Genomic DNA, 23,632 nt, shown 5'->3' with positions numbered 1-23,632 from the left:
TGCATTTGAACAGCCCGATTTTTCAGAAGATGGGGAGCTTGAAGAAGACCGTTGTAGATGGCTCTTAGTTCCAGAATGTTTATCAGCAGGTCGGCTTCCATACGTGACCACCTTCCTTGGAAGGTTTCCCCTTAAGTGACTACGCCCCAGCCCCGGAGACTTGCATCCGTGGTTAGAAGGATCCAATCCTAAATCCCGAACCTGAGGCCCTCCAGAAGGTGAGGCAGTTGCAGCCACCAGAGGAGTGAAATCCTGGCCTTTGGTGAGAGATGTATTCTCTGGTGCATATGTAGATGGGATCCCGACCACTTGTCCAGGAGATCCAGTTGGAAGGACCGAGCGTGAAACCTCCCGTACTGCAGGGCCTTGTAAGAGGCCACCATCTTTCCCAGAAGGCGAATGCACTGATGAACCGACACCCGGGTTGGCTTCAGGACATCCTAGAACATTGTTTGAATCACCAACGCTTTTTCCTCTGGAAGAAACACCCTCTGCACTTCCGTGTCGAGGATCATTCCCAGAAAGGACAACCTCCTGTTTGGTTGCAAATGTGATTTTGGAAGAATTCAAGATCCAGCCATGTTCCCTGAGAAGCTGGGTTGTGAGAGCTATGGACCGTAACAGCTTCTCCTTGGACAATGATTTTATCACCAGATTGTCTAGATATGGAATTATGTTCACCCCCTGTCTGTGGAGGAGAATAATCATTTCCGCCATCACCTTGGTGAATACCCTTGGTGCTGTGGAGAGGCCAAATGGCAGGGCCTGGAACTGAAAATGACAGTCCAACAGTGTGAATCGAAGATAAACTTGATGCGGCAGCCAAATCGGAATGTGGAGGTATGTATCCTTGATATCCAGGTATACCAGGAATTCCCCCTCCTCCAGACCTGATATCACTGCCCTCAGAGACTCAATTTTGAACTTGAACTCCCTCAGAAAGGGGTTTAGTGATTTTAAGTTCAGAATGGGCTTGACCGAACCATTCGGTTTCTGTACCACGAAAAGGTTCGAATAGTAACCTTTGTTTTGCATATGAAGTGGTACTGGCACAATGACCTGTGCCTCCACCAATTTCTGGACGGCTTCTTGCAGGACAGTCCTGTCCGCCAGCAGAGCTGGCAAGCCTGATTTGAAAAATCGGTGAGGAGGGAGATTTTGAAATTCCATCCTGTACCCCTGAGACCCAATACCTTCCACCCAGGGGTCCAGGCCGGATGACACCCAGACGTGACTGAAATGCCTGATTCTTGCTCCCACTAGCCCCACGTCCAGGGCATGCAGTCCACCGTCATGCGGAGGACTTTGGTGTACCTGAAGCAGGTTTCTGTTCCTGGGAACCTGCAGCCGCAGGTTTCTTGGACTTGGGCCGACCTCCCTGAAAGAAGGTGTTTGACGGCTTGGGCTTTCTGGGCATGGGAAACCAAAAGGGCTGTGATGTAGTTGAAGTAAAGGGTTTCTTTGGAGCAGGTGTAGCTGAGGGAACAAAGGGTGACTTACCAGCCATAGCAGTGGAGATCCACACATCTAACGCTTCCCCAAAGAGAGCCTGACCTGTGTAGGGTAGGGTCTGCACACTTCTCTTGGATTCCGCTTTGGCAGACCACTGGCGCAACCACAGTCCTCGACAAGCTGATACAGACATGGAAGAAATTCCGGCAGCCATGGAACCCAGGTCTTCATGGATTCTACCAGAAATTCTACCAAATCCTGAATCCTGAATGTTGCGTAAAAACAATTCAACATCACATTCCTCCATAGTATCCAAGTCTTCAAGTAATGTGCCTGACCACTTTACTATAGCATGGGCAATCCAAACACTGACAATAGTGGGACATAGTATTGCCCCAGAAGCCGTGTACATGGATTTGAGCGTATTATATATTTTACGATCAGCCGGCTCTTTCAAGGCGGTAGATCCTGGAACAGGTTAAACCACCTTTTTTGAGAGTCTGGATACTGACGTGTCAACAATAGGCGGGTTTTCCCACTTTTTTGTATCCTCTACCGGGAAAGGAAACGTTACCAGAACCCTTTTAGGTATCTGGAATTTTTTATCTGGGATTTTCCAAGACTTTTCAAAAATAGCATTTAATTCCTTTGACGCAGGGAGGGTTAGCGAGGCTGTCTTATTTTCAGTGAAGTAAGCCTCCTCAACCTGCTCGAGTGTTGTATCAGCAATATTCAACACATCCCTAATAGTCTTTATCATCAACTGCACCCCTTTTGCAAGAGATGCTGCCTCCCGCAATACATCCTCATCATCGTCTGTAGTATCAGAATCGGTATCGATATCATCCTGCATGATCTGTACAGTGGGGAGCCCTGATATACCAGAACTGGGCCAGACTGCCATAGAGTTCTGTAAAGCCTGAGTTGCAGATTCATTTTGTGCAACCTTATTTGAAATCTGAGAAATCATAGGTTTGATAGAGGATAACCACGCAGGCTCCCTTGCTGGAATCTGTGCTAAACCAGTACAATCCTGATTACATGGAATGGGATCATCTTGAGAGGACATATCCTCTGCAGCATATGACACAGAGTCCCTGGACATTGCTTAATGGAGACCACAGACACTCCACACACACACAGGGGAGGACAGACAAAGTTTCACCCCCAAGAATGGCAAGAGAGACACCCCACACATAGCGCTTTTAATATAAAGGGAGACCCCCTATCAGCGCTGACTGTGCACCTCAATAGGTTACACAGTCATTTTGCAGCCCCCCCCCCCCCCCCTTCTGCAACCCCCTGGTACCGTGAGAGATAGCTGGAGTTGCTTTGGAGGGACTTGCTCTTCCTGGACAGCGTTGTGCAGGCAGGAAAATGGCGCTGAACGCTGCTGAGTCCGCTCTTCCTAGGATTATACTGGCCTGAGGATTTATGCTGGCTGAGATCCCGGGCCCCCGACAGGCTGTGTGACCAGTGTAGGGTGTAGGCGCTGGCTCAGGGCGCCCCTCACAGCGCCGCACTATGTACCGCTGAGGGCGCTCCTACCCTGATGCCGCCATCTTCACACTTACCCCCTGCTTACTAGGGGGTCGGTGACTCACTTGCCAGTGATTTACAGCTCTGTAAGGGGCATGCTGCTGGGGTTAGCGATCCCCTGTGGCGGGGAACGATCTATCCCCTCAGAAGCTCAGTGTCCTGTCAGCGGAGATAGTGGCTCAGACCCCGCAGTGCGGACACTGCTCCCCCCTTAGTCCCACGCTGCAGGGAGGCTGTTGCCAGCAGCCTCCCTGTAAAATAATAAACTCTAAAATAAACTTTACTAAAGAAGCTCTGGAGAGCTCCCCTAGCTGTGACCGGCTCCTTCGGGCACAGTTTCTAGACTGAGTCTGGTAGGAGGGGCATAGAGGGAGGAGCCAGCCCACACTCTTAAAGTGCCAATGGCTCCTGGTGGACCAGTCTATACCCCATGGTACTAATGTGGACTCCAGCATCCTCTAGGACGTAAGAGAAAAACTAATATTTACATTGAGTGATTCCATAATTGATTCAGCTAAGATTGCATTTTCTTTATTCTTGAGGTTAAAGGGTTACATTTACATTTAAAGAAAATGGATAGGGCCGAAATCTGGACCTTCACAGATCCCAACCTCAGGCCCATATCCACACCGGCTTGTAGGAAGAGGAGAAACTGTCCCATTTGAAACTCCACTGCAGAAAATTTCTTGGACTCACACCAAGACACATATTTTTTCCAAATATGATAGTAATGTTTAGACATTACTCCTTTCCTAGCCTGTATTAGGGTAGGAATAACCTTGTTCGGAATGCCCTCTCGAGCTAGTATCAGGTGTTCAACCTCCATGCCGTCAAATGTAAGTCTTGATAGGCAAATGGCCCCTGCTGCAGCGTCCTCCCGAAGAGGAAGAGGCCTTGGCTCTTCTTGCAGTAGATCCAGAAGATCCGCGTACTAAACCCTTCTTGGCCAGTCTGGAGCAATGAGGATCGCTTGAACCCTTGTTCTCCTTATGAGCTTTAGAACTCTTAGGATGAGTGGAAGTGGAGGAAACACGTACACCAACTGGAACACCCACGGAATCACTAGGGCGTCCACCGCCACTGCTTGCGGGTCCCTCGACTTGGAACAATACCGCCGAAGCTTCTTCTTGAGACGAGAGGCCATCATGTCAATCTGGGGTACGCCCCAAAGAGGTGTTACCTCCTTGAACACCTCCGGATGGAGACCCCACTCCCCTGGATGGAGATCGTGTCTGCTGAGGAAGTCCGCTTCCCAGTTGTCTACTCCTGGAATGAAGATTGCTGACAGCGCCAACGCGTGTTTTTCTGCCCAGAGGATGATTCTTGTTACCTCTGACATTGCAGCTCTGCTCTTCGTTCCGCCCTGTCGGTTTATGTAAGCCACTGTTGTCACATTGTCCGACTGCATTTGAACAGCCCGATTTTTCAGAAGATGGACAGCTTGAAGAAGACCGTTGTAGATGGCTCTTAGTTCCAGAATGTTTATCAGCAGGTCGGCTTCCATACGTGACCACCTTCCTTGGAAGGTTTCCCCTTAAGTGACTACGCCCCAGCCCCGGAGACTTGCATCCGTGGTTAGAAGGATCCAATCCTAAATCCCGAACCTGAGGCCCTCCAGAAGGTGAGGCTGTTGCAGCCACCAGAGGAGTGAAATCCTGGCCTTTGGTGAGAGATGTATTCTCTGGTGCATATGTAGATGGGATCCCGACCACTTGTCCAGGAGATCCAGTTGGAAGGACCGAGCGTGAAACCTCCCGTACTGCAGGGCCTTGTAAGAGGCCACCATCTTTCCCAGAAGGCGAATGCACTGATGAACCGACACCCGGGTTGGCTTCAGGACATCCTAGAACATTGTTTGTATCACCAACGCTTTTTCCTCTGGAAGAAACACCCTCTGCACTTCCGTGTCGAGGATCATTCCCAGAAAGGACAACCTCCTGTTTGGTTCCAAATGTGATTTTGGAAGAATTCAAGATCCAGCCATGTTCCCTGAGAAGCTGGGTTGTGAGAGCTATGGACCGTAATAGCTTCTCCTTGGACAATGATTTTATCACCAGATTGTCTAGATATGGAATTATGTTCACCCCCTGTCTGTGGAGGAGAATAATAATTTCCGGCATCACCTTGGTGAATACCCTTGGTGCTGTGGAGAGGCCAAATGGCAGGGCCTGGAACTGAAAATGACAGTCCAACAGTGTGAATCGAAGATAAACTTGATGCGGCAGCCAAATCGGAATGTGGAGGTATGTATCCTTGATATCCAGGTATACCAGGAATTCCCCCTCCTCCAGACCTGATATCACTGCCCTCAGAGACTCAATTTTGAACTTGAACTCCCTCAGAAAGGGGTTTAGTGATTTTAAGTTCAGAATGGGCTTGACCGAACCATTCGGTTTCTGTACCACGAAAAGGTTCGAATAGTAACCTTTGTTTTGCATATGAAGTGGTACTGGCACAATGACCTGTGCCTCCACCAATTTCTGGACGGCTTCTTGCAGGACAGTCCTGTCCGCCAGCAGAGCTGGCAAGCCTGATTTGAAAAATCGGTGAGGAGGGAGATTTTGAAATTCCATCCTGTACCCCTGAGACCCAATACCTTCCACCCAGGGGTCCAGGCCGGATGACACCCAGACGTGACTGAAATGCCTGATTCTTGCTCCCACTAGCCCCACGTCCAGGGCATGCAGTCCACCGTCATGCGGAGGACTTTGGTGTACCTGAAGCAGGTTTCTGTTCCTGGGAACTTGCAGCCGCAGGTTTCTTGGACTTGGGCCGACCTCCCTGAAAGAAGGTGTTTGACGGCTTGGGCTTTCTGGGCATGGGAAACCAAAAGGGCTGTGATGTAGTTGAAGTAAAGGGTTTCTTTGGAGCAGGTGTAGCTGAGGGAACAAAGGGTGACTTACCAGCCATAGCAGTGGAGATCCACACATCTAACGCTTCCCCAAAGAGAGCCTGACCTGTGTAGGGTAGGGTCTGCACACTTCTCTTGGATTCCGCTTTGGCAGACCACTGGCGCAACCACAGTCCTCGACGAGCTGATACAGACATGGAAGAAATTCCGGCAGCCATGGAACCCAGGTCTTCATGGATTCTACCAGAAATTCTACCAAATCCTGAATCCTGAATGTTGCGTAAAAACAATTCAACATCACATTCCTCCATAGTATCCAAGTCTTCAAGTAATGTGCCTGACCACTTTACTATAGCATGGGCAATCCAAACACTGACAATAGTGGGACATAGTATTGCCCCAGAAGCCGTGTACATGGATTTGAGCGTATTATATATTTTACGATCAGCCGGCTCTTTCAAGGCGGTAGATCCTGGAACAGGTTAAACCACCTTTTTTGAGAGTCTGGATACTGACGTGTCAACAATAGGCGGGTTTTCCCACTTTTTTGTATCCTCTACCGGGAAAGGAAACGCTACCAGAACCCTTTTAGGTATCTGGAATTTTTTATCCGGGATTTTCCAAGCCTTTTCAAAAATAGCATTTAATTCCTTTGACGCAGGGAGGGTTAGCGAGGCTGTCTTATTTTCAGTGAAGTAAGCCTCCTCAACCTGCTCGAGTGTTGTATCAGCAATATTCAACACATCCCTAATAGTCTTTATCATCAACTGCACCCCTTTTGCAAGAGATGCTGCCTCCCGCAATACATCCTCATCATCGTCTGTAGTATCAGAATCGGTATCGATATCATCCTGCATGATCTGTACAGTGGGGAGCCCTGATATACCAGAACTGGGCCAGACTGCCATAGAGTTCTGTAAAGCCTGAGTTGCAGATTCATTTTGTGCAACCTTATTTGAAATCTGAGAAATCATAGGTTTGATAGAGGATAACCACGCAGGCTCCCTTGCTGGAATCTGTGCTAAACCAGTACAATCCTGATTACATGGAATGGGATCATCTTGAGAGGACATATCCTCTGCAGCATATGACACAGAGTCCCTGGACATTGCTTAATGGAGACCACAGACACTCCACACACACACAGGGGAGGACAGACAAAGTTTCACCCCCAAGAATGGCAAGAGAGACACCCCACACATAGCGCTTTTAATATAAAGGGAGACCCCCTATCAGCGCTGACTGTGCACCTCAATAGGTTACACAGTCGTTTTGCAGCCCCCCCCCCCCCCTTCTGCAACCCCCTGGTACCGTGAGAGATAGCTGGAGTTGCTTTGGAGGGACTTGCTCTTCCTGGACAGCGTTGTGCAGGCAGGAAAATGGCGCTGAACGCTGCTGAGTCCGCTCTTCCTAGGATTATACTGGCCTGAGGATTTATGCTGGCTGAGATCCCGGGCCCCCGACAGGCTGTGTGACCAGTGTAGGCGCTGGCTCAGGGCGCCCCTCACAGCGCCGCACTATGTACCGCTGAGGGCGCTCCTACCCTGATGCCGCCATCTTCACACTTACCCCCTGCTTACTAGGGGGTCGGTGACTCACTTGCCACTGATTTACAGCTCTGTAAGGGGCATGCTGCTGGGGTTAGCAATCCCCTGTGGCGGGGAACGATCTATCCCCTCAGAAGCTCAGTGTCCTGTCAGCGGAGATAGTGGCTCAGACCCCGCAGTGCGGACACTGCTCCCCCCTTAGTCCCACGCTGCAGGGAGGCTGTTGCCAGCAGCCTCCCTGTAAAATAATAAACTCTAAAATAAACTTTACTAAAGAAGCTCTGGAGAGCTCCCCTAGCTGTGACCGGCTCCTTCGGGCACAGTTTCTAGACTGAGTCTGGTAGGAGGGGCATAGAGGGAGGAGCCAGCCCACACTCTTAAAGTGCCAATGGCTCCTGGTGGACCAGTCTATACCCCATGGTACTAACGTGGACCCCAGCATCCTCTAGGATGTAAGAGAAAAACTAATATTTACATTGAGTGATTCCATAATTGATTCAGCTAAGATTGCATTTTCTTTATTCTTGAGGTTAAAGGGTTACATTTAAAGAAAGCCTATATACTAATCTACTTTATTATGGTTTTTCTTACATCCTTGCATGTAGTTTAATTCATGGGAACGTAATTTAGCCTAATGCAGAGAAATGACTCACTACAGAAGGCTTGTTACAGGCATGTGTAGAGGTTCCTGGATACATCAAGGCAAATTATGACAATTTACAAATAATGTTATTACTGCATTCATAAACTGCCATTAAGATTGATATTTCCTTAATATCCTACTAACCTTAACTATTTCCATCAGCATTTAAGCCAGAGGTTCCCAAACGCGGTCCTCAAGGCACCCCGACAGTCCAGGATTTAGGTATATCCATGGCTCAGCACAGATGGTGAAATCAAATTGACTTAGGTGCTAATTAAGCCACCTGTGGCCAAGCATGGATACATTTAAAACCAGGACCGTTGGGGTGCCGTGAGGTAGGCTGACCATATTATCCCTTTAACCTGGGGGATGTAGTATGGTATGCCAGCGTCCGGGATCCCGGCGGCCAGCATACCAGCGCCAGGATTTCGACCGCTAGCATACCAGCAGCTGGGCGACTGGAAATGAGCCCCTTGTGGGCTTGCTGCGCTCGACTCGCTGCAGGCACTGTGGCGCGCTATGCGCGCCACACTATTTATTCTCCCTCCAGGGGGGTCGTGGACCCCCAAGAGGGAGAATAATTGTCGGTATGCCAGGTGTCGTGATTCCGGCGCCGGTATACTGAGCGCCGGGATCCCAACAGCCAGCATACTGAATACCACCCAACCTGGGACACTCATGAATTACACAGGTTCTGTGGCTGCTTAAAACCAGGTGAAATGCAGGCTTGTAGTCATCCAGCCACAGAACCTGTGTAATTCATGAGTGTCCCTGGTTAAAGTTATAATATGGTCAGCCTACATGAGGACCGCGTTTGGGAACCTCTGATTTAAGCACTTGGGGTCATTTGCATAGTAAATAATAAAGGGCAGGACAACTGTTATACTAGAAGGCACCAATGTTTTCATGACTACGTAAAAATGCAAAGATGTCAAACTGGACAATTAAAGTGTGGGTTTATAGAAGTGGAGATGCTTCCCATAGCATTCTACTTAACATTCATCTAGCGCCTTATCGAAAATAATAGCTAAAATCTAATTGGTTGCTATGGTCAACATCTACACTTCTGTAAAACCGCACTTTAGTAAATAATCCCCTAAAACTGACATCTGTGACTTATTTTACTGTAATGTAGTGACACAAATGTAGTACCTGGTCTTCACTGATTTAGTTTTAGATTTTTGTTTGGCTTCTAAATAGAGCTCCCTGTATCCCGGCATTCACTGGAATCCCCTTTTTCTACACTCATTGGGGTATATTCAGTTAGTGTTGGATCCTCTCCGACACTGAGAATCCGACACGTCACTATTCTTTTGCAGGCCGTTTCCGCCCATTTCCAGGTGATTCCGACCTTTCATTTTCGTCCTCTCTTATGGGCGAAAATAAATGGTCGAAATCGGACCTGTTTTCGACTGCGGCGGGGTCAAATACACATGGATTAGCTGAGATTCCGCTCATTCATGTGTTTTCGACATTTAGGAATTTTCGACAGGGCGGAAAACCGGAACTTAAATTGAATAATGAAGTGTCGAAAAGAGCCGATTATCTGCGGAAAGTACCGTCTTTTCTACCCTGTCAAAAATGTCGACACTAATTGAATATTGCCCAAAATCTTTAACTCCCAATACTTATTTTACCACAATTTAAACTAATCATGACTCCAAATGAATAGAACAAATTGGAAAATGTTTCTTCCTGTATCAGTTTTCTTCTATTTGGTGCTGAGTAACATCATGTCTAATGGAAGTTCCATTTTTATTGAAAGGCTAGATGTTACCTACTGTAGATCTCTGTTTGGATGGCGTTTCCCAATAGAAGCCTATGAGCTTCTTTTCACATTGCCCTCTGAGCACCCCCCGTCCTCCCCCCGCGGTGTGGGTATCATACAACCAATACAGATGGACTCCCGGGTCATAAACCTGGAAGTCCCCACTCCCCAAAGCACAGCTCTTATCGGGAGAGCTGTCCTTTTCTGAAATCTCTATGCATACGGCATGAGTGGCAGGAAACATCGGGTTTTAGGGTGTGTAGACACGGTGAGATCCTTGCTATGGGCGATTTTCACTTGCGATTTCCCTTGAACTCCCCGAAGCCCAGCACCACCGATTTTGACTAACTTTTCTTGAGATATGGACTATGTGTGCTTACGATTTTGGCTTATGTGAGATTTTGGCTTATGTGAGATGTCATTGACATGTGAGATGAACTAGATAGTACACCGGTCTAGCAAGGATTGACTTGCCTGCGCAGTCTATTTTTTCTTGCGATGCCGACCTGGCGGGACCGCGCATCGGGATCGAATCGGGATCGCAAGGTGACTTTCACCTTGCTATCTGCACTAACTTTTCTTGCGATTTTGACTATATATTCAAAATCGAAAGAAAATATCTCACCATGTGTACACACACTTACACTTAGTAAATAAACCCCTAGATGTGTTTTGTACCGAAAATCTCTGGATGTGACACCACTGGTGGTAGGGGCGGGGGGTGGCCATCTTGACAGATAGATAGATAGATAGATAGATAGATAGATAGATAGATAGATAGATAGATAGATAGATAGATAAATAGATTAGGCAAGCTGTAAAATGCCCTCCAGTTCTTTTTATACCACACTACAATGTGCAGGCCCAGGGGCATACCTAGATATATTGCAGGCCCCAAGGAAAAAGTTTGAAAGGACCCCTATGTACCACCCAGTGGTGAAAAATGTATATAACACATGTAACTTTGACAGGGAAGGTTGGCCCCTCTCAGCTCTGGGCCCCATAGCAGATGCACTGCCTGCACCTATGGTAGCTACGCCCTTGGTAAACATCCAGTACACAGGAAAACCTCTGTGTTAGTTACCCATAGAAACTTCTCAGATGGTTGCTTTCATTTAAGAAATGTAGAAACATAGAACTTGAGGGCAGATAAAAACTACTTGGCACTTACACACTAGGGATAATTTTTGTTGAGAGCCGATTAACCTTCCAGTATATTTTTGGGATGCGGGAGTGAACTCGAGTACCAAGAGGAAATACACACAAGCATGGGGAGAATATACAAACAGTCTTTAGTGGGAATTGAACCCATGACCTCAGGGCTGTTTGGCAGTAATGCTAACCACTACACCATCCGTATTTTCTAACCTGAAGTGCAGTATGTAAAGATAGAATTACATATTTACCACCCAACAACTGAATAATTACAAATAAGATAGTGGTGTATCATGTCAAGGCGTCACCATGTCCAAATGATTGCCCCTTGCAGGGAAAACAGCAGTCTCTGCTCTGTGCAGCAATTGAATACTGTCCAACCCCACCCCCAACACACACACACACACACACACACACACAATTTGAAATAAATGTGGGACCATCCAATCGGGACTAGTTGCTCTAGTTTTATAATTGTTCTCAAATATAATTTAAATCAGTAGCATCAAAACTAAAGCAAACTGAGACTAGGGGAATTTGGGTGGTTTTGTTGCACTGAATAGAAAAGACTTCTCCTAATAGTAATGCTAGTTATTTCTGATGACCAGATGTACACATATAAACCAAATTATAATATAAATGTATTCTTCCTTCACAATAATTTACACCTACAGTATATGGTTTGTATCATTTACAAGTAAAAAAAAAAAAAACATTTATAGGTGATACTGAATATAAACGTGTTTTACTATAAATATTTAATTAAAGTATGAACACTTTGCAAATCTGTACTATGGATTGGACACTGAAGTAAAATGGGGTAAAATGGAATGCTGTCATATCCAAAATGATATGAAATCTGGCAGAATTTTTAGAAAGTTAGAAAAGTACTTCCAGTCACATGTAACATTTGCATTACTAAAAATCTAAAGGTACGCAAATATTTTAAAATCCAATATACAATTTGTGACAACACAATTTAAAGAAATTTGTGTGTGTTTGGGAGTAATACAATTCAATTCTAGAGGAGAATGAGATTGCATAGAAATGTAATCAACATTTTGTTATTAGTAGTGACACTGTAGGTTGTATGTGATAACCGGAATCTACAATTTTTCTCCGAATAATGGGCCTGATGGAATCATGTTTGTAAGTAAAGTAAAAAAAACAAACTTTGGGGTATATTTACTAAACTCCCGATTTTGACCGATTTGTGGTTTTTTTTTTCTAAGTGTCAAAATCGGTAATTTATTAAACACAAATCTCGGCAGTGATGAGGGGATTCGTAATGTATTTCACGACAGAGAAAACAATTACGAATGAATACACCATCGGTCAAACACGGTTGTTATTTGATACAACACGGTAATTTACTAAGAATCTATATGCCGTGATTAGCCAAACCCAGCCGTGAAAAAATACAAATCGTTAAAAAAAAAAACAGGAAAAAAATAGACCTGCTTTTTCAAAGCGTATTGAGATAATCATGCACAGATCGGTGAGATCCGTGCATGCTTATCTGTGGGAAAATGTCCGTTTTCCCTAAAAATGAAAAAAAAAATTGCATTGGGTCCCCCTCCTATGTATAACCAGCCTCGGGCTCTTTTAGCCGATGCTGGTTGTAAAAATATCGGGGGGGTAAATGCCTAGGGTTCCCCAATATTTCAACAACCAGCATCGGGCTCTGCGCCTGGTCCTGGTGCAAAAAATACGGGGGACAAAAAACGTAGGGGTCCCCTGTATTTTTTACACCAGCACCGGGCTCCACTAGCCAGGGACATAATGGCACAGCCGGGGGACACTTTTATACTGGTCCCGGCGGCCCTGGCATTACTTCCCCAACTAGTCACCCCTGGCTGGGGTACTGTGGAGGAGTGGGAACCCCTTCAATAAAAGGGTCTCCCCCTCCAGGCACCCAAGGGCCAGGGGTGAAGCCCGAGGCTGTCCCCGGCACCCCTGGGTGGTGGGTGCCGGGCTGATAGCCTTTTGAGTAAAAAAAGAATATTGTTTTTTGTAGCAGAACTACAAATCCCAGCAAGCCTCCCCCACAAGCTGGTACTTGGAGAACCACAAGTACAAGCATTCAGGGGGGAAACGGGCCCGCTGGTACCTGTAGTTCTACTACAAAAAAATACCCAAATTAAAACAAAACACACACACACACATCGTGACAGTAAAACTTTAATTAACATACATGCACACATACATACATACATACATACCTATGTTGACCCGAAGCACTCGGTCCCCTTGTCCAGTAGAATCCAGGGGGGTACCTGTTAAAAAAATATATACTTACAAAGAATTCGGTGTAGATCAGTCCACTTCTTAAAATTTATAATCCAGGGACTTGGCAAAACAACAAACCGCTAACCTGAACCCCGCACTGAAAGGGGATGCATGTTTACACATGGATCTCCTTTCCCCAAATGTCGGGACCCCCGTGACTCCTGTCAAAGAGGGTCCCGTCAGCCAATCAGGGAGCGCCACCTCATGACGCTCTCCTGATTGGCTGTGCGCGCCTGCACTGTCAGTCAAGCGGAGATCTGTGGATATAATGCAGCTTAGCGCAGCTACATTATATCCAATGATGGGAACTTTGTGGTCTGCGGTAGACCGCGAGGTTAAGTGGGGTCACTCTTGTGGGTGACCCCACTAACCTCACATGCACAAAATTCATAAAGCTGCAAAACTACACTTTCGATGTAAGTCGAGATTAATCTTCCTCCAAATCCCATAAAATACGAATATTAGTAAATATACCCCTTTGTGTCTGGAACAAACCATGGGGCAGATGTATTAACCTGGAGAAGGCATAAGGAAATGATAAACCAGTGATAAATGCAAGGTGATAAACACCCCAGCCAATCAGCTCCCATATGTAAATGAACAGGTAGGAGCTGATTGGCTGGTGCATTATCACCTTGCACTTAACACTGCTCTATCACTGGTTTATCACTTCCTTATGCCTTCTCCAGGTTAATACATCTACCCCCATGTTTCCATACAAGGGGGAGAAAATACATTTATATATTGTTTCTATGTAGGATAAATACTGACTGTTTTCGCATGTAGCCCACACATGTTAGACATTATTTTTCCACTTAATTTAGATTTCAAATTGAACACACCCCACCCAATCTCTCTGCACATGTTACATCTGCACCACCTGCAGATCAACATGGTTTTGCCAGTTGTTTGATTTTTATTTTTCTGCTTTACTTACAAACATCAATCAGGCCCAATGAGTACTATCAAAAGCTTTGTGATTTCACATTATTTGACATGAGATTCTATTAATTTCCCATTGCATTGTGCAAACAAAATGTACTGTAAGTGGTGACATTGGAAGACAATTTCAGTTTTAGCATGGATTGCTTTCTTTCATAGAGATCTTGTTTAGCACTGATGTGTGAGAATTTGGTATTCCAAATATGTAGATAAGTTTCTTATAAATAAATAAAAATGTGATTTACCAGCAGAGCATCTAATTTGTGGCAGCTGTGGATTTCCAAGAATTCAAGAATTTCATACCTTTTAGCCCACAACAAATGTGATGCCCTCATTATCTGTACATGTAGCTTCATCACTGTGATAATTACACTCTGCAATCTCTTCTTGTGAACTTAATTATCCCTCACAGATTGGAAACAAACACTATATTCGCCTAATGGGATAGCCACAGGTCATCAATGTTTTTTTTACAATAGATGAATCCTGACTACCTGGCTGCACCGTAATTTTGTGTAAGGAAAGAATTAAGGCTCCAGAATTACAGCGTCTGACAAAAAGTTGAAACGATTTGTCACAGTCAGTCTTACAAAATTACTTTATAGCGGTTGTTGACAGCTGCTGTTAAATCCTGTCTACAGTCCAACTGGCTCCAAAATGTTGTCCCAGACTTAGAGGATGAAGAAAGCAAATTGCATCACTAATAATGTCTATAGAAAAGCAGGACTTGGGGAAAAACAAGATTGCAGAATGTAACAGGAGATAATAATCCACATCCTACGCAGTCTACTTTATCTCTGTCTGTGATCTTGTTATATCTATTTGGTTTCTACTATTTACAAGGTATCATTGTTCATTTAGGTGTTAGAGATTGTAGGTACGTGTGAAGGTAATAAGGCTTTCATTTGAGACCACAAATGTTCTGAAGCAGACCTGAATTGACCATTACTGTAAATCAGGGGTGGGGAACCTTTTTTCTACCGAGGGCCATTTGGATATTTATAAAATCCTTCGGGGGCCATACAAGTCTTCCCCCGTGCGCGCCCAAAAAATGGGTGTGGCCAGTTAAAATGGGACGTGATACACATATGCCCCCAATAGTGCAGTGCCAGATCCACAATTACCCCCACAGTGCCAGGTATACAAATGCCCCTCACAGTGCCAGGTATACAGATGCCTCCACAGTGCCAGGTATACAAATGCCCCCACAGTGCCAGGTATACAAATGCCCCCACAGTGCCAGGTATACAAATGCCCCCACAGTGCCAGGTATACAGATGTCCACACAGTGCCAGGTATACAGATGCCCCCACAGTGCCAGGTATACAAATGCCCCTCACAGTGCCAGGTATACAGATGTCCCCACAGTGCCAGGTATACAGATGTCCCCACAGTGCCAGGTATACAGATGCCCCCACAGTGCCAGGTATACAAATGCCCCCACAGTGCCAGGTATACAGATGCCCCCACAGTGCCAGGTATACAGATGTCCCCACAGTGCCAGGTATACAGATGTCCCCACAGTGCCAGGTATACAGATGCCCCCACAGTGCCAGGTATACAGATGCCCCCACAGTGTCAGGTATATAGATGCCCCCACAGTGCCAGGTATACAAATGCCCCCACAGTGCCAGGTATACAGATGTCCCCACAGTGCCAGGTAAACAGATGCCCCCCCACAGTGCCAGGTATACAGATCCCCCCCCCCCCCCCCGTCCTGCTTACCGCTCCTTTCGGCGGGGACACGGAGGAGAGCGCGGCAATGTTGGGCGGTGGCGTGTAAGACTTGAAACCAGCCGCCGGTTCGAGAGCCAATCAGAGCTCGCGGACCTGCAGCCGCGGCTCCTGATTGGCTGCCGGTCCGCGAGCTCTGATTGGCTCACGAACCGACGGCTGGTTTCAAGTCCTACACGCCGCCGCCGCCGCCCGACAATAGCCACGCTCTCCTCCGTGTGGTGACAGCTGAGACATGCTGCCGCCGGACTGTGCGGTGGCGTGTTTCACTGAGAGGAGCGGGTGGGACGGACCAAACGGCTTCGCGGGCCTTATACGGCCCGCGGGCCGAAGGTTCCCCACCCCTGCTGTAAATTGATTCTCTGTACCAAAATACGGTTTGTGACTAAAATATTATTCAGACAATAAGCAAATCTCCTAACACTTAAGGCCCGTACACACTGGCCGATATATCGGCCGTTCTCTTGAACGGCCGATATATCGCGGGTCCGTCGGCCAGTGTGTACGGCCGATACGTCGGTGAACGACGGAGTTCACAGACGTATCGCGTCAGCCCCGCAGCACAGCAGACGCCCAATATATCTACCGATATATTGGAACATCGCTCTGTGTGTACGGCGGTCCGACTGCCCGTACACATGCTGTGGCGGCGGTGATTGACAGCTGAACTGGGCGGCCGTGTGTACACGCCCGCCCAGTTCATGACGTCAGTCCCCGACAGATTGGGCAGTGTGTATGCTCAACACACTGCCCAACCCGTCCATAGATATATCTGCAGATCAATTGATCTGTAGATATATCTATTAGTGTGTACCCACCTTTAGGAGCACAAGTGGTGATAAACTATAGCAAATGATTAGCAGTTAGCTTTAATCTGTCTAGTGCGAACTATAAAATGAAAATCAGTTTCTAGCAATCATTTTATAGAATAAACCAATGGTCCAAATGTAAAAGTAGAAGTAGCAATATGAAAAATGTAATAGGAATGTAAGTGAATGGAATTTAATGGTTTTACAGTGAAGAAAATAGGATAAAGGGCCGTATTCACGGCCCGATTTGGGGAGAGATGTGTGCTGAGCGAACCGCTCAGCACACATCTCTCCCCCCGCTCAGCACAGAGCGATGTGTGCTGAGCGCGTGGGGGGAGACGGGGGGCCGCTCATTTCACCCAGTGGGGGAAATGAGCGACCTGCTAGACTGAGCCTGCATGCAGGCCAATCTAGCACCAGCGATAGCAATGCACGGGGCATCGCTATCGCTGTGGGGGTACACACGGAGAGATCATGCTTAAAACCTAAGCAATCTAGTCAGAATACTTAGATTTTAAGCAGCGATCGCTCCGAGAATACCCCCCTTAAGTGGCGGTATGGCATACCTCTTGAATTCTCTCCTTCTCCCTATCAGACTCTCCACCTCTCTACAAAACTTTAGAAGGGCTCTCAAGACCCACTTCTTCATCAAACCCAGCCATCTCTCATCCTAACTCTCTGCTCCATACTCACTGTCTACCCCATCTGTGCCACCTCTGTCTGCCTGCCCCTCCCTTTTAGGGGGGTTCACACTTGAACGATATCAGCCCGATTTATCATTTCTGGGCCTGATTGCGTGCTCCCATGGGTCACGTGTCATCTTTCGATTGGCTGTACTATATGGCCAACCAGAAGATACTGTATGCATCGCATCCTACATCGCGCCATCGTCCCCTGCATTGTGCTAGTGTATACTCACTGCACATTGCAGGGCCCCTTCACCTGTCAGATTGGCCACTTCACATATTTCAGATGTGTACCGGGCCTTAGAATTTAAGATCTCATGCTCTGCACTTCCCTCATGTGCAATGCCTTCTCTTACCTATACTATCATCTACCCCATACTCCCTTAAACAGCACCTAACCCTTGGTTTCTTCTGACCCTGCTGCTTCTTTGAGTGTTATGGCCACTGATGCAGTAATGTTTATATATCATGTCCTTGTCTTGCATTGTCTTGTACTCTAAGTCACTGTTTTCTTGTTGTGCTCATTTGTTTATGTACATTGTTAGGAACTACAGAACCCTTGTGGAACCATATAAATAAAGGATAATCACCCCCGTATACACTCCATATCCACCTATGGAAACTAGATAAATGTTACAGTTAGGAGTCAATACTTACCCATCTAACAATAAGTTCCTACCTTGCTGCAATATATGTCAACAGCAGTATATGCCAGTGCAGAAAACCATGCTCATACCTATTCAGCATCCCCCCTTAGGCATTTATGCCCCTAATTCATTATGGTTCACTTTGTTTGCTCTACCCTTTTTTCAGTCCAGATAATTATAGGGCACATGAAATAAAACCATTTCTATTCTACCATTTACAGTGCTGCATGTACCTAATTTGTCTATACAGTACATTTATTATATAGTAGCCCAATACCTTCTGCCAACAAAAATTGTCTTTAAAGATTTTTAAATTATCAGTAGTTTAATCATTATATACAGCTAGCAGATGAAGCATTACTTTATGTTCTACAGACATACATTATCTACCTCATAACTAACAGTACAGCACTTTAACTAAAAGTACAGTACTACAACTAACATAGCACTTTCATACTTTCATAATTTTTTCATCCACAGAACACCCATTTTTCCATCTTAGGTAGGTGTATCTATGTGTACGTACTACGTACCCAGCGTAATCCAAAACTCCTTTCCTCTGAAGGTTTCAGAGTATTGATTAGTTGGTCACTATGCAAAATGATGTTGCAACACACAAGCACCTAAAATTCCATGCATATAACATGCTATGTCCATGATCCAGCATTTGGGAAAAGTCACAGTTTTTACAAGCACTTTACCTGCAAGTGAATGGAACTCATGGCAGTGACAGACAGAAATAAGGCAGTGATTACCCTACTTCAGATTATTCCTCATTTAGATTAAAAGGGGAGAAATCTGTCAATTTATTATTTTCAGATATGGGGAGGGATGTGTCAAGCAGCATCCCGCCATTCATCGAATGCATATCAGTGTTCATTGATGCCATATGCTTAAAGATTGTAGCAAAGGACAGATCTCCTGATGAGAGTTGTCCATTGCAGTGTGGGGACTTTCAGATTAAGGACCTGGGAGTCCATCTGCGTCGTATAACACACAATCTGTGGGGGGTGCTGGGAGGGATCTGATTGGATCCCTCTCAGTGCAGGCTCCTAACAGGCCCCATCATCTAAAGATGGCATCACCCACCAAGACCATGTGGAGCTTGGTGCATATGCGGTAAGCACCCGAACCTCTGAAAACAGCATATAGGCTTGACTGCAAAATGCTGTTTGATGTGTCCCACCCACACTGCATCTTCTCTCCCCTACAGATACAGTGGGCTGTAATCCACATGCAATGCCACGTAGTTGAGCAATTTCGTGATAAAATGTACAATTTAACGTCTGGAACCCCCACAGCAAATAAGTTACACAGAGTTATACAAAGGGGCTGTTGTGACTAGAGATGTGCACTTGAAATTTTTCGGGTTTTGTGTTTTGGTTTTGGGTTCGGTTCCGCGGCCGTGTTTTGGGTTCGACCGCGTTTTGGCAAAACCTCACAGAATTTTTTTTGTCGGATTCGGGTGTGTTTTGGATTCGGGTGTTTTTTTTAAAAAACACTAAAAAACAGCTTAAATCATAGAATTTGGGGGTCATTTTGATCCCAAAGTATTATTAACCTCAAAAACCATAATTTCCACTCATTTTCAGTCTATTCTGAATACCTTACACCTCACAATATTATTTTTAGTCCTAAAATTTGCACCTAGGTCGCTGGATGACTAAGCTAAGCGACCCTAGTGGCCGACACAAACACCGTGCCCATCTAGGAGTGGCACTGCAGTGTCACGCAGGATGGCCCTTCCAAAAAACCCTCCCCAAACAGCACATGACGCAAAGAAAAAGAGGCGCAATGAGGTAGCTGTGTGAGTAAGATAAGCGACCCTAGTGGCCGACACAAACACCGTGCCCATCTAGGAGTGGCACTGCAGTGTCACGCAGGATGGCCCTTCCAAAAAACCCTCCCCAAACAGCACATGACGCAAAGAAAAAAAGAGGCGCAATGAGGTAGCTGTGTGAGTAAGATAAGCGACCCTAGTGGCCGACACAAACACCGTGCCCATCTAGGAGTGGCACTGCAGTGTCACGCAGGATGGCCCTTCCAAAAAACCCTCCCCAAACAGCACATGACGCAAAGAAAAAAAGAGGCGCAATGAGGTAGCTGTGTGAGTAAGATAAGCGACCCTAGTGGCCGACACAAACACCGTGCCCATCTAGGAGTGGCACTGCAGTGTCACGCAGGATGGCCCTTCCAAAAAACCCTCCCCAAACAGCACATGACGCAAAGAAAAAAAGAGGCGCAATGAGATAGCTGTGTGAGTAAGATAAGCGACCCTAGTGGCCGACACAAACACCGTGCCCATCTAGGAGTGGCACTGCAGTGTCACGCAGGATGGCCCTTCCAAAAAACCCTCCCCAAACAGCACATGACGCAAAGAAAAAAAGAGGCGCAATGAGGTAGCTGTGTGAGTAAGATAAGCGACCCTAGTGGCCGACACAAACACCGGGCCCATCTAGGAGTGGCACTGCAGTGTCACGCAGGATGGCCCTTCCAAAAAACCCTCCCCAAACAGCACATGACGCAAAGAAAAAAAGAGGCGCAATGAGGTAGCTGTGTGAGTAAGATAAGCGACCCTAGTGGCCGACACAAACACCGGGCCCATCTAGGAGTGGCACTGCAGTGTCACGCAGGATGGCCCTTCCAAAAAACCCTCCCCAAACAGCACATGACGCAAAGAAAAAAAGAGGCGCAATGAGGTAGCTGTGTGAGTAAGATAAGCGACCCTAGTGGCCGACACAAACACCGGGCCCATCTAGGAGTGGCACTGCAGTGTCACGCAGGATGGCCCTTCCAAAAAACCCTCCCCAAACAGCACATGACGCAAAGAAAAAAAGAGTCGCAATGAGGTAGCTGTGTGAGTAAGATAAGCGACCCTAGTGGCCGACACAAACACCGTGCCCATCTAGGAGTGGCACTGCAGTGTCACGCAGGATGGCCCTTCCAAAAAACCCTCCCCAAACAGCACATGACGCAAAGAAAAAAAGAGTCGCAATGAGGTAGCTGTGTGAGTAAGATAAGCGACCCTAGTGGCCGACACAAACACCGTGCCCATCTAGGAGTAGCACTGCAGTGTCACGCAGGATGGCCCTTCCAAAAAACCCTCCCCAAACAGCACATGACGCAAAGAAAAATTAAAGAAAAAAGAGGTGCAAGATGGAATTGTCCTTGGGCCCTCCCACCCACCCTTATGTTGTATAAATAGGACATGCACACTTTAACCAACCCATCATTTCAGTGACAGGGTCTGCCACACGACTGTGACTGAAATGACGGGTTGGTTTGGACCCCCACCAAAAAAGAAGCAATTAATCTCTCCTTGCACAAACTGGCTCTACAGAGGCAAGATGTCCACCTCATCATCATCCTCCGATATATCACCGTGTACATCCCCCTCCTCACAGATTATCAATTCGTCCCCACTGGAATCCACCATCTCAGCTCCCTGTGTACTTTGTGGAGGCAATTGCTGCTGGTCAATGTCTCCACGGAGGAATTGATTATAATTAATTTTAATGAACATCATCTTCTCCACATTTTCTGGAAGTAACCTCGTACGCCGATTGCTGACAAGGTGAGCGGCGGCACTAAACACTCTTTCGGAGTACACACTTGTGGGAGGGCAACTTAGGTAGAATAAAGCCAGTTTGTGCAAGGGCCTCCAAATTGCCTCTTTTTCCTGCCAGTATAAGTACGGACTGTGTGACGTGCCTACTTGGATGCGGTCACTCATATAATCCTCCACCATTCTTTCAATGGTGAGAGAATCATATGCAGTGACAGTAGACGACATGTCCGTAATCGTTGTCAGGTCCTTCAGTCCGGACCAGATGTCAGCATCAGCAGTCGCTCCAGACTGCCCTGCATCACCGCCAGCGGGTGGGCTCGGAATTCTGAGCCTTTTCCTCGCACCCCCAGTTGCGGGAGAATGTGAAGGAGGAGATGTTGACAGGTCGCGTTCCGCTTGACTTGACAATTTTCTCACCAGCAGGTCTTTCAACCCCAGCAGACTTGTGTCTGCCGGAAAGAGAGATCCAAGGTAGGCTTTAAATCTAGGATCGAGCACGGTGGCCAAAATGTAGTGCTCTGATTTCAACAGATTGACCACCCGTGAATCCTTGTTAAGCGAATTAAGGGCTCCATCCACAAGTCCCACATGCCTAGCGGAATCGCTCCATGTTAGCTCCTCCTTCAATGTCTCCAGCTTCTTCTGCAAAAGCCTGATGAGGGGAATGACCTGACTCAGGCTGGCAGTGTCTGAACTGACTTCACGTGTGGCAAGTTCAAAGGGCATCAGAACCTTGCACAACGTTGAAATCATTCTCCACTGCGCTTGAGACAGGTGCATTCCACCTCCTATATCGTGCTCAATTGTATAGGCTTGAATGGCCTTTTGCTGCTCCTCCAACCTCTGAAGCATATAGAGCAGTGGTGGCCAACGCGTGGCTCTTGAGCCACATGCGGCTCTTTCTTTATTCAAATGTGGCTCCCAACACTCAAAGTCACGTGACCACAAGAGTTCTGTAAACCGCTGCACTCCAGCCAGCCAGACATGCAGCAGTATTATGTAGACTGAGAACTGAGGGAGCCAAATACACAGGCGGGTGCTGGCTGGAGTGACACAGGCGGGTGCTGGCTGGAGTGACACAGGCGGGTGCTGGCTGGAGTGACACAGGCTGGTGCTGGCTGGAGTGACACATAGGGGACTGAAGTGTATTATGTGAATCTGGCTTTTCAATATATTTTATGCGGATCTGGCTTTTTAAATTATTTGATGTAGAAGTGGCTTTTTCATTGTATTTTATGTTGGATCTGGCTTTTTCAATGTATTTTAGACCAGGGGCGTGGCCTAGCAGGCACAAGGTCACACCCCATTTTTGCAAGTGCGCCTTCGGCTTGAAGTCGGCTCTTTGATGTGCCTAACAAGATTTCTTGGCTCTTTGTCTGTGACTGGTTGTCCACCCCTGATATAGAGGGTTGAATTCCACCTCGTTACCACTTCTTGCTTCAGATGATGGCAGGGCAGGTTCAGTAGTTTTTGGTGGTGCTCCAGTCTTCTGTACGTGGTGCCTGTACGCCGAAAGTGTCCCGCAATTCTTCTGGCCACCGACAGCATCTCTTGCACGCCCCTGTCGTTTTTTAAAAAATTCTGCACCACCAAATTCAAGGTATGTGCAAAACATGGGACGTGCTGGAATTTGCCCATATTTAATGCACACACAATATTGCTGGCGTTGTCCGATGCCACAAATCCACAGGAGAGTCCAATTGGGGTAAGCCATTCCGCGATGATCTTCCTCAGTTGCCGTAAGAGGTTTTCAGCTGTGTGCGTATTCTGGAAAGCGGTGATACAAAGCGTAGCCTGCCTAGGAAAGAGTTGGCGTTTGCGAGATGCTGCTACTGGTGCCGCCGCTGCTGTTCTTGCGGCGGGAGTCCATACATCTACCCAGTGGGCTGTCACAGTCATATAGTCCTGACCCTGCCCTGCTCCACTTGTCCACATGTCCGTGGTTAAGTGGACATTGGGTACAGCTGCATTTTTTAGGACACTGGTGACTCTTTTTCTGAGG

General features: G+C 46.8%; 1 long non-coding RNA gene across 1 annotated transcript in view; it reads right to left on the bottom strand.

Moving 5' to 3' along the window:
* Positions 1 to 23,632, bottom strand: part of LOC135055720 (uncharacterized) — a 114,070-nt gene that overhangs the window by 46,812 nt on the left and 43,626 nt on the right. The gene's annotated exons all lie outside the window — the stretch shown is intronic.

Source organism: Pseudophryne corroboree, chromosome 3 (assembly GCF_028390025.1).
Source record: "Pseudophryne corroboree isolate aPseCor3 chromosome 3, aPseCor3.hap2, whole genome shotgun sequence".
NCBI classification, from domain to species: Eukaryota; Metazoa; Chordata; class Amphibia; order Anura; family Myobatrachidae; genus Pseudophryne; species Pseudophryne corroboree.
The sequence above is the reverse complement of the archived record's forward strand: the minus strand, read 5'-3'. Positions and strand labels throughout refer to the sequence as shown.